This window comes from Equus caballus, chromosome 3 (assembly GCF_041296265.1).
Source record: "Equus caballus isolate H_3958 breed thoroughbred chromosome 3, TB-T2T, whole genome shotgun sequence".
In the NCBI taxonomy this organism is placed as follows: domain Eukaryota; kingdom Metazoa; phylum Chordata; class Mammalia; order Perissodactyla; family Equidae; genus Equus; species Equus caballus.
The window spans coordinates 117464941-117476269 of record NC_091686.1 but is presented as its reverse complement, the minus strand read 5'-3'; the positions used below and the strand labels follow the sequence as shown (position 1 = coordinate 117476269).

At 41.3% G+C, this 11329-nt stretch overlaps 1 long non-coding RNA gene across 1 annotated transcript; it reads right to left on the bottom strand.

Moving 5' to 3' along the window:
* Positions 1-7221: 7221 nt before the first annotated feature.
* LOC111772723 (uncharacterized) lies at positions 7222-10470 on the bottom strand. The gene is made up of 5 exons (XR_002806730.2): positions 10334-10470; positions 10123-10220; positions 8905-9053; positions 8054-8112; positions 7222-7493 (listed from the first exon to the last, which is right to left on the bottom strand). It is a non-coding gene; the product is annotated as an uncharacterized lncRNA (long non-coding RNA).
* Between the last annotated feature and the right edge of the window lie 859 nt (positions 10471-11329).

The following is an 11329-nucleotide window of genomic DNA, read 5'->3' as shown; positions in this document are numbered from 1 at the left end:
ATCAAGCCTCAAACATGTGTACTCAAAGACGAAAAAATAAAAGAAGAAAGAATAAAACACGCGCTGTAAGAGCCTCTGGCACACAGATAGATATACACATTAATTTTAGTTTCTATACATTTCAGATTGGAGGGACAATAAGATTCTTGATAGCACTACATCAGGTGGATGTTGGTGTTTCCTGAGTTTAGAAACAAAGTCATGCTCTGAGTGGGAAAACTCATGTGAATCTCCACTCTGATAACAGAGAAGGAGGTTAACCAGGCACAGAAGTCCTTCAAAGATTTACTAAGAGGAGAGAAATGGGCAAGTCCACAGGGAGAGTGTTGGGTGATCTCAGGAAGGCCAAACTTAGATACAACTCATTCATTCATTCAGCCAACTCATGGAGCCCATCATTGCCAGCCACGTTGCCAGAGGAGCCGGGGACACAGAGGTGAAGAGGATCCTGTATATTGCCTCCCCAAATGGCTGCTATTATACAGAGGCACATGATGTTTAAGGATGTGGATGAGAGAATTTTATTCTGTAGGCTTCTAGAGGTGATGTTGGGGCTGAATCTCAGTGTTCATCTGACATCCCCAGAGAGAAAAGGGCTCATTCTATGGAGAAGTGAAATTTCTAGAGGGACTGAAACTTAATTATTTGTACCCTCCAGCCTGCAATATTGGTTCTCACATTGACCAGCACAGGCTTTGGAATCGGACACATCTAACTTCAGTTCCTTGCTTGTTCACATACTAATTGTTTGCTATCTTCATTCTTGCATCAAAGAAAAAACTTGCAACTTTGAGAACTTAAGTATCTTGCTCCAAATCAACCTCCCTGGATAGGTGTGAAGAAGTAAAGAGCTAGCAGATGTGAAGACTTACCCAAGCCTGCCATGGAGTAAGGTCTCAATACATGAGACTGTCATTGTTCAGTGTGTGGGAGGCATGAGGGGTGATCTTCATGGAACGCTGGCCAAAGTGTGAATAAAACCTTATGAATAAACCCTTTTCCCTGTGTAGCCAGCACAGTCAATAAAAAGGAAGCTCTGGATGTAGAGGAGGTGAGAATTTTTGTCATGAGGGAAGGACTTCCCTGGTTGAGGGTAAAGATGGTTTATCCAACCAGGTACTTCATGGCCAGAACATACCATTGTTCCTCACCCCTTTTCCTATGGCTTCACTGTGCTCACCAACCCAGCTGCCCAGGGGCTTTGATTTCAGGAGAAGCAGAGTTCTGCTCAATGCCAACCCCTCAAAGGTTGCTCTAGCTAAGGTACTCCCAATCCCATCGTTCTTCCCGCCTGTGAAGCTTAATTTTTCTTCACAACATCTAAAACTTCATAATATCATATTTTATTTTTATTTGTTCTTTTTATATGCCTTCACCACCAGAATGCAAGCTCTATAAAGGAAGGACTTTTTTCTCTGCTGTTTCCTCAAAGGTAATTAGTTCTCAAAAAATAATTATGGATGTGTTATTATTATCCATAATAATTATGGATGTGGAAATGAATGATTGATTGATAAACATGGAAGGGCTAGTAACTTGGAAGGGAATCCCCAAAGGACCAGCTCCTCCTTTGTATTGTTTATTTTACTGAATTGCCAAAAATTTCCTTTCATCTTTTCTGGCCCCAAACTTGGTTAGTTTCTGATACTTCCCTTGCTCTCAAGCTCTACAGATAAGGACATACACAGTTTTCTCATTAATTCTACCTTGTAATTACCTGTTTATTTCTTCCCATCCTAGCTGCTGGAATCATTGCTCCCCAGGCCACCTTTATAACATCTGGACTGCTCTCTCTTCCTCTTGTGTCCATCTTTGCTGGTTTCCAGGCTGTAATCAGAAAGATCTTTCCAAAATGAAGATCTGACTGTGTTGACTTCTTCAAAATCTTGACCACGTTTTATAAGAATTTTCAACTTCTCCAACATCATTTTGTTCTTTAAATTTGTACCCTACGGGCCTAGCAATAACGAGCCATTATTCTAGCTCTTTCTAGCTTGTTTCTAGGCATTTGTCATGCATCACATTGCATTACCTATTTCTATTCACTTTCCTGCGCCTCTCATGAGCCTATAAACTTCTTGAGTTTAAAGACTACATTTTGTTAACCATTGTATACCCACCGCCTACTAGAATCCATCTCTTCTGGGTGTCAATAAGTATGAAAACAAAGTAGCTATTTTTACCAGTATCCTCTGTGTCTTATTAGAAAATACCAGTCTTCTTGAGTTTGATCATCTGGGAAAAAGTAGTTTCCAGTCTTAAAATGTTGAGCCCAGATGCTAAAACTTTATGATCCCTCTAAAGCACAAGTACTTGGTGGAAATGTTTCTACTTGGCTATCAACCTCTTCTTGGTCGTTTCTCTCTCTCTTCCTCTCTCCGACATCAATACTTGTTAACAACCAGAAAACTGACTGGGAAAAGATCTACAGCTCACCAGGACAACCTAAATGATGCTTTTCCCCTTTAACTGAAAAAGTGAAAACAAAGCGTTCAATTCTGTATGCTTTATAAACCCATCTGTTTCTTACAGGCCATTGTGGTGACAGCTACAGAAAAGGCTGGCCATGAACAACACCTCCTGTTGCTTGGGAAAGACACATCTGTATATGTCTGTGCTCAGAAACAGACAAGAGTTTAAGATGAGTACATTTTTCAAAAGTGTGGTGCAACAAAACAGATTGAGTACCTGTAAACAAGCTTAGCACATGCTTATGTTTGTTTTAAAGAGTGTGAAAAGGCCAAATGCTTCATTAATTGGAAGACTGGAAGATGCATGGAAGAGATTTATGAAGGAAAATCAAAACTTAAACTCAACGGTAAGAAACAAGTTAATAATAATAACAATAAAGTATGTTGATGTGGGCTAGAACTGATGGACTTTTGTAGCAGTAAGATGGTTTGGAGGTCACTGGCTTCCATGCTCCTGTTTTTGTAGATATGGACATGGAAACCAAGAAAGGTGAAGTGAGTTATCTGAGGTTGAATGGTTTAGAACCCAGGTGGCCACCCAAATCAATCTTGATTTAGTAGCATTTCTCATTTAATAGCCTCATTGTACATGAAGAGTAGTTAACTCTTTCAAGGTCACCTGTTGGGACAGTCCAGATCTGGGAACTCAACCCCATTCTTGACAGTCTCTGAACGATTTTCTTTCCATATTATTCTTCCTCCTGTGGATCTAAGTACTGAAGATGTTCTGAATCATGGAATAAGCATGATCAAGTTTTCACGATCAATTCCAGAAAAGAAATGGAAAAACATGGACTTGGGAGTTAGACAATTTGGAACTGAATTCTTGTTCTGCCAAATACTGTGTATAAAACCTGGGGCAACTTTATCCTCTCACATTATCAATTTCTTGTTTTGTACAATGATGATAATAATCCTTACCAGGAAGTCTAAAGCCTAAACTACATTGTGTATCTTAAGAATCTGACAGAGTACTTAGCACACACTATCTCTCAAATAATGTGTGTACTCTAGCAATTCTTTTTAGCAAATAAGGGCAATGGAGTTTGGGCTAACACAGTATTTTGAAATATGACTTTGGGCACTACTTTTACATTATCAAGTGGTAGGAAGTTGAAAACTTGAAAATGACTTAAATCTATGCTGCCAATAAACAATGCATTAAAAAAAATCCATAGGACACGCTTAAAAGTGAATCTGGCAAATGTGTTAGCCTGTGCAGAATGCTAGTGTGAAATCTCAGCAGGAGAGAAGGATCGCAAGGAACATTAGTTCCTCAAGGAACGACAGAACTCTTTCCATTGGAAAAGTTCAAAATCACATGCACATTATATATAAATATGTATGTAAATACCCATATATAATTTGTTTCATGTTTAAATGAGCAAAGTACATTTAAAACCGATTATTGCAGAAGAAGTTAGAATATGAGTGATTTTGTATTTTCACATCAGGTGAGATGACCATGGGACAACTGAACATAATTTCTTTCTTTCCCAAAAGGTAGGTACGATGAATAATTGGAAATCATGGAAGATCACAAGATAGTTCTTGCCCCACCTCTCAATGAACTGTGAATGCCACTTCCACTGTCTGATTCTCAGTTTGCTCACTCGTGAAATGGCAATGGTAATATTCTTTCTGCTCTCCCCAATTCCAGCCTGATTTTAAGGGTTAAGTAAATACCTAAATGCAGATGTGAAACAGTATCTATGCGTTGATTCGTTCTTTTGTTCATGCTCTGGGTATAAGGATAGATAGGGCTGACATGGCCCCATCCTCACAGGACTTACCAGCTAGAGAAGGATACAAGAAAAGGGGAGGGAGGGGCCATGTGAGGACCTGGGCAGGATGTGAGGGAGCCTAGAGGAGGGCATCAGGCACGCTTATTTGCAAGGAAGCTTCCCAGAACGAGTGACATCTAAGCTGATCTGCAAAGCTTGAATGGAGGAAACCAGCTGGAAAGAAGTGTTGGGGTCAGGGCAGGGGTGTTAAGGGTTTCAGGTGGAGGTAAGTTTTGTCACACACAGAAGAAAGACAAGACATTACTTGTCCAGGGAAGGGGGAAGAAATTTGGTTCAGTTGGATCATGGATTTCAAGGGGAGAAGTTATGAGAGGGAGGCAGGTTAGACTATAAATATGCTTGCAAGCTACCTTTATTTTAGACTTTGTGATCAGAGGGAGGCCTTTAAAGGATTTTTTCCAAAGTATTGCTATGATTGATCTCATGAATCATACATCAATTCATTTGGCAACTCAACTGCTAAGAGTTCCCTGAGTCTGGATCAGCGTGCTTCTCAGAAACAAGAGCTTCTGCTCCTGTTCCCTGAGCCACCCCCTCCCAAAGCCCACACCTCACCTCTTGCTTCAGGTTGCCAGTTTTGTAAACAGCTCAACTCTCTGCATATCCTTGACCTTGGTCTGCCTTCAAGAGGAAACATTTGAGAGCTCTGTATTTAAGGTTGAAGATTCTATCCACAGGCTGAAAACTTGTCTCTTCAGCAAGAAGTTTCAGGATCATCTCCATGTTTTCCTTGACTTAGAGCTGCTGTGCCACACTCTGATGGGTGCTGTATAAAACTTAGAATTGCAGGAGGTTAAAGAGATTTTAGAAATCGCAGGGTTTACATGGCCAGCCCCTCTCCAGTGCTTCAAGGTAAAGGACCACACTATATCTATCTTTTAACCCCAGTTCTGTTTAATGCAGTGCCCGACCCAAGAGAAATACTCCATAAATGTGGGAACAAACAATGCATGAGGAAGCTGAGGCCCAGAGTGTGTGTGGCTTCCTGACTCCCATGTCTGTGTTTTCATTTGGGAAGATATCTGGGCCATCCTTCGTGTTGGAGTATGAGAATACTTCCTTTCTGCTCCAGAAGTTCTAGTCCACATGCAGGAAGTACCACGAATCTAACTCTTTGGCTGCTCTCTGCCTCCTCGGACTCTCTCTTCTGCTGGTGAGGAGGAATGACCTAATTCCACTGTGGAGTTTGAAAGCTTAGAGTTTAGAAGAAGCAGGGCGCGTCCAGCCCAGCACAGTCCTTGTTCTTCCCTCCTCAGCAGCTGCCTTCAGAATGCCTGGTTATCTTCATTGAAGAAACCTAGCAGCTAGGGCTTGGTCCTCCCGGGGCAGCCCGTGGGTCTCCACCCCACCCTCCCCTCTCCCTCTTGGGGTGAGTCCCTGCAGGGAGCCTGCGTTCCTCAGTGCTCTTCCAGGTGGCAGCAGCTTCTGCCCTGCTCAAGGAGAAGCTGTTCTGGCCCAGAATGACCTGTGACTGCTGGGTGAGTCTAGCTAATTCTGGGATTCAGATATAAGCTGCCTTCCCCAAGATCTTCACTTGTAATAAAGGCAACATCTTGTTCTCCCACCTGCCTTAAGTCTTGCTTATCTCTCCATTGGTTCAGAGCTCAAGTTAGATAAGTGGATGCTATTTTTGAGTCCCCAACACTGAAGAGCAGACGTTCCCTGGCTCCTAAGGGGCTCTCTTCAATGGGAAGAATTGCGAGTGCCTCACTGCCAGCCCCGGCTTGCATGAGGACCCAATCACACGACTTCTCCCTGCTGGTCAGAGGCAGCAGCACATAGAGATTTGCAAGAGCCACAAACTAGCCAATAACTAAGATCACCGTGCCCTGAGAATCCCCGGAATGTGAAAACGAAAGCCCTGCAAACATAGACAGGGCCGGCTCTCCTACTGCTGGCTCTGGAATTTGCAAGATGCAATCAAGGAGGGGCTCAGCTGCATTGGGACAGATGTTTCACATGTCATGCAGAGAAGCTCTCTGGCTGAGCTGTTTGCACCGAGCTTCATCTGTCCGACTGCAGGACCTGCTGACAGGGAGGGTTTGCAAGCCAGTGTGACCACCTGGGAATTTGCTGCCTTACACGTGACAAGTTGGAACAAGCTGTCTCCATCTCAGTCCATCCTCCTCTGCGAGGGGTGTGGGTCTGCGCTCGGGATGCTGTTTTTGTGCCAGTGGCCAAAATTTGAATCATGTGAAATGCTCCAATTATTTTTTCCCAGATCTTAGAGTGTTAAAGTTAATGAACAGCATTCCTTTTGACAATGATAAGGTGACATTAAAAATGATAACATAAAATAGTGATTTTAGCTACACAAGTTCAGTCATTAAAGAAGGAATTGCAGACAGGCCATTATGTGCACTAAGATAGTTCAGACAGCATCTGACTTTTGAATCCTTCGCATTCTTTAAAGTAATACTTTGTATTACTTCTGAAAAAAGAAAAACCCTTAATAATACAAAATGTGAAAAATAAATAAAAGTGCACACAGGAAAATAAAAATCAGCCCTAATCCTACTGTCAGAGTCAACTACTTTTAATCAGAGTGTATTTGATTTTGTAACCTGCCTTTTTATCACCCCCAAATAGATTGCAAACATATTGTCATGTCTTTGAATAGTTTTACAGCACTATTTTCAGTGGCTGAATAGTTACATTATGTGGCTGGAAAGTATTTATCCCGTTAGAGTTTTATTTTCTCTCACTTCATTACTCTGGAGGCTGCATTGCTCTAAATAAATAACTCCTGTGGTAAGATACCATCTAAAAGTAAGAATTAAGCCTAATTCCACAACCAAGAGATAATTGCTTTTAACATGTAGTATCTACTGGTTTGCTCTCTGCAGTTTTTTACCCAGAGATATAACAGAAATGTTTTGCACGTTATTAAATAATTGTAAAGCATTATTCTTATTGACTAAACAATATTCCACTGTAAAGATGTGTATTCTGTATCCACTACAGTTTCTTTTCTCTTTATTTTTTTCTCCTTAAAATATAAGTTGTAGGCCAACCAGGATTCTCTCCCTTGACAGGTGAGCTTGGGCGCGTGCCCAATGCTTCGGCCAGTGGGACTGGAGGAAGTATTGTTGTATGATTTCCAAGTAGAAACTCATAGAGTCACTGGGAGTTTCCTCCAGTTCCATCAGTTCTCTTGTACTCCTGCCCTCCACCTTGAGAATGTCACGTTCAAGATATAACTTTCTCCTTTTAAGTCCTGGAATGAGAAGACATATCAGGCCTTCCTGACTACCTCATAGCTTAGAGCAGAACCCTAGCACCTAATATGAGTGAGAAGTAAATGTTAGTTGTTTTAAGTCCTGAAATGTTGAGGTTGTTTCTTACATAACATCATCACAGCAGACACTGGAAAATACAAGGGCCATCAAGGACAGATGTTTGGAAGGGGGAGTTGGGATAGATTTTCAAGGACTTTGATCGTCTGAGGAACTATTTTTTATTGTTTATGATTAAGGAATCACTGAATTTTTTTATGGCAGTAAAATATACAAAATGTAAAATTTGCTATTTTAACCATTTTTAAGTGTTCAGTGGCATTAAGTATGTTTACGTTGCTGTGTAACCATCAGCACTATCCATCTGAACATTTCGTCATCGCAAACTGAACTGTATCCATCAAAGAATCACTGAGCATTCTTATTTTTAAAGAAGAAAGAGATACTCATATATTTTGAGTGGCCAGCACCTTATATGTGTGCCAAGGTAAATGATTAAAATATTTTCATTGATGTTCTTTCTTCCTACGCTTCCACTGACCTCCAATTCAAATTGTAGACAAGCCATCAGCAACTCCTTGCCCCAAGCAGCTTTTTCCCCTATAAAAACAGAAATGCCCAGAAATTAATGTCATTTTTTGTTCTCTGTAAAGGTCTAAGCTCACTGAAAATGGTCTCTGTGGGGGAGAAGGGGAAGAAGGGTGGAGCTTCAGGCGAGAGGAGGGGAAGCCGGAAGAGAAAGAAGGAAGAGTAGGGATTGTGTGAGCCTGGAAAGGAGATAGCACCCTGGAGGTGGGGATCTCTGTGTCCCTCCATTAGGTCAGCCCTGTCTGCAGCAGACCCCATCAGACGAGAGTGAACATGTCTATCAGCTAAACATTGGCAGGAACCTGGATTTCCAGCAAAGCCATCAGACTCCCAGGAGCCATAGTGAGTGGAGACAATGAGATGTCATAGTCACCAGGAGAGCCTGAAGGTCAGAAGCCATGGCTCCTTTTTCTAAGTGCCAATTATACCTCCAGACTTCTAGAACACACCTGGCAGATGGTGAGGCCCAATAGTGACAGAGATTAAATTTCCCACCAAGCTAGAGTGAGGAGTGGTATTTAATTTGATGTAAAGAAAGCAGAGTCTGTATGTCTGAGTTTGTGGACAAAGTTTTTACCCCTTCCATATACATTGTGTCATTCTGCCTTTGGTTTTAGGAACCTGAATTTTCACCAAAGAAGAAAGTAAAACTGAGGGAGTTTAGGCAATTAGGCAAAGGCATTCCTCTCTTGAATGACAGGGTCAGAATCAGAACCCAACCCAAGTGGTCGATGCCCAAATCTCTACTTTCCAGAACCTAACCAGAATTCTTCAGGACCCAAATGTCCATTGTAAGAATGCTACCTGAAAGGATGTGAGGGAGAAGCAGATGGTCAGCCACAAGCAGAAGCACCGTCTCCTGCTGTGTCTTCTCCAATATCATTTGCCCGGGGGCCAAAAGATGAATTATTCTTTGTTTTAGAATCTGTCTTCAATCTGCACTGGCTAGTGATCTGTACAAATAAAACACATTGAGGGGCTGCCCAGTGGCGTAGTGGTTAAGTTGGCACACTCTGCTTCACTGGCCCAGGATTCGCAGGTTCGGATCCTGGGCATGGGCTTACGCACTGCTCATCAAGCCGTGCTGTCGCAGCACCCCAGTTATAAAATGGAGGAAGATGGGCACAGATGTTAGGTCAGGGCCAGTCTTCCCCCAATAAATAAATAAATAAATAAACACATGGTCTGAAAATAATTGAGGGAAGGCATTATTAAAAAAACAAGATAATAACAACCAAAACCCTAAGTTAAGTGGCAGAGAGGAAAAAAAGAGAAAAAAGTAAACAGATTATTTAAATAGTTGAAAACTCATAGAATTGCGAAAGAACTTCAAGAGCTGAATCTTCAGGTGAAAAGATAAGTATCTGGCAAATTTAACCAAGAAAGTAAAAGAAAAAAAATCATGCACAAATTAGAGATTCGAAGAGTAATGCAGAAACACACGATTTAATCTTATAAGAAAATAATATTACTCAGGTCTCCTAAAATCATAGCAGTGAACTTAGTACATTGTATTGTAATTGCCAGTGTGTTTGCTCATCTTCTCTGATACTGTCTTTGAAGGTAGAAACTCTGTAGTCAGCCCCTGTCATTGTACCTACGGTAACACACAAAACAAAATGGAAACGACACATTGTTCCAGCACACAGGGGGCATTCAATAAATGTTTAGGAATGAAATTTTCACAATATACATATCACTGAAAGTGACTGAAGTAAATGGAAACATGAATAGAACAATAACAAAGGAAGGAATTTAAAACAGTTATTAGAAATTATTTCTATCTTATGCTCTGTGAGTTATTTAAGACTTACAAGGAGGAACTAATATGTGAATTATTTTAGGAGATAAACAAACGTGAACTCAATTCATCTTATGAAACGAACATAATTTAGAATTAAATTATATTTTAAAAAATACATTTCAAATTCACGCCAAATGAAAAACACTTTGCCAAGCTGAAAAGTGAGGGGTTTTACAGTATAAAAGTCTAGGTTTTCAATGCAGCCTCTGCTTGCTCACCTCATCTCGTGTGATTTCCTGAGCTTCTCTTCAGGGTCAGATTCTTCACTTGGAATTCAGCAATTACAATGACTTTTTTTTTTCCTCGGGTGATTTACCTAAGTAGAAAATCCAGTCAATTACAAATGATAGTTTGTCCTTATTTCAAACAAGCATAATTTGATTGCTCCATGTTTTTTCCCATTAACCAAAAATCAGAGGATGTGCTCACATGTTCCGTCAGTGTGACGTGCTGTGGATCATGAACTCTCAGCTCTCTGCTTTTAAGCAGCACCCAGCCTGGTGGGGTGGGCATTTGCCGCTCTGCAGCCACGCGCTTCATTAGTCAGCTAGGGGGACCTCCAGCTTCTTCACGTATAAGGTAAAAGGGAAAAGTAAAACCAGTTTATTTATGCCATTCAATTACAAAATAATACCGAAAATATAAGGAGAATTTAGACCTTCAAAGCGATACTTTGTTTCCACCTTACACAGGAAACAATGTTTTTATATTCAAGGTTATAGATATATTCAGTGAGAGAAATTGGCTTAGAATGTACGTCTCATGAATTCAATGTTTTGCACCGTATTAGTCAGCTCGGGCTGTGATAACGAAATACCACAGACTGGGGGGTTTCAACAACAGAAATTTATTTTCTCACAGTTCCGGAGGCAGAAAAGTCCAAGATCAAGGTCCTGGCCAATTTGGTTCTCCAGTGGGCTCTTCTTCCTTGTTCATAGACAGCTGTCTTCTCACTGTGACCTCACATGACCATGGCAGAGAAAGAGAGGTAAGCTCGCTAGTGTATCTTCTTATAAAGGCACTAATCCCATCACGAGGGTCCCACCTGCACAACCTCGCCTGAACCTAATCACCTCACAAAGGCCCCACCTTCAAAAACCATCACACTGGGGGATTATGGCTTCAAACTATGAGTTTGGGGTGGACACAATTCAACCCATGGCACATGCCTACCACAAGAACAGTAGTTTTTCCTAAACATTTTGAATGTCCTGGTTCCGTTTAAAAATCTAATGAAATCCATGGATCTGTTTCCCATTAGTGGGGAGGGATATACGTATAATTCATGCCCATACACATACGTACGTACAGGCGGACATGACATTTGCATACAACTCTAGGGAACCCCTGCCATGTTTGAAGCGTATCCATGGCACTCCACCAATCCAAGACCCCCAAGGTATGAACTCTTGCTCCAGGCTATTG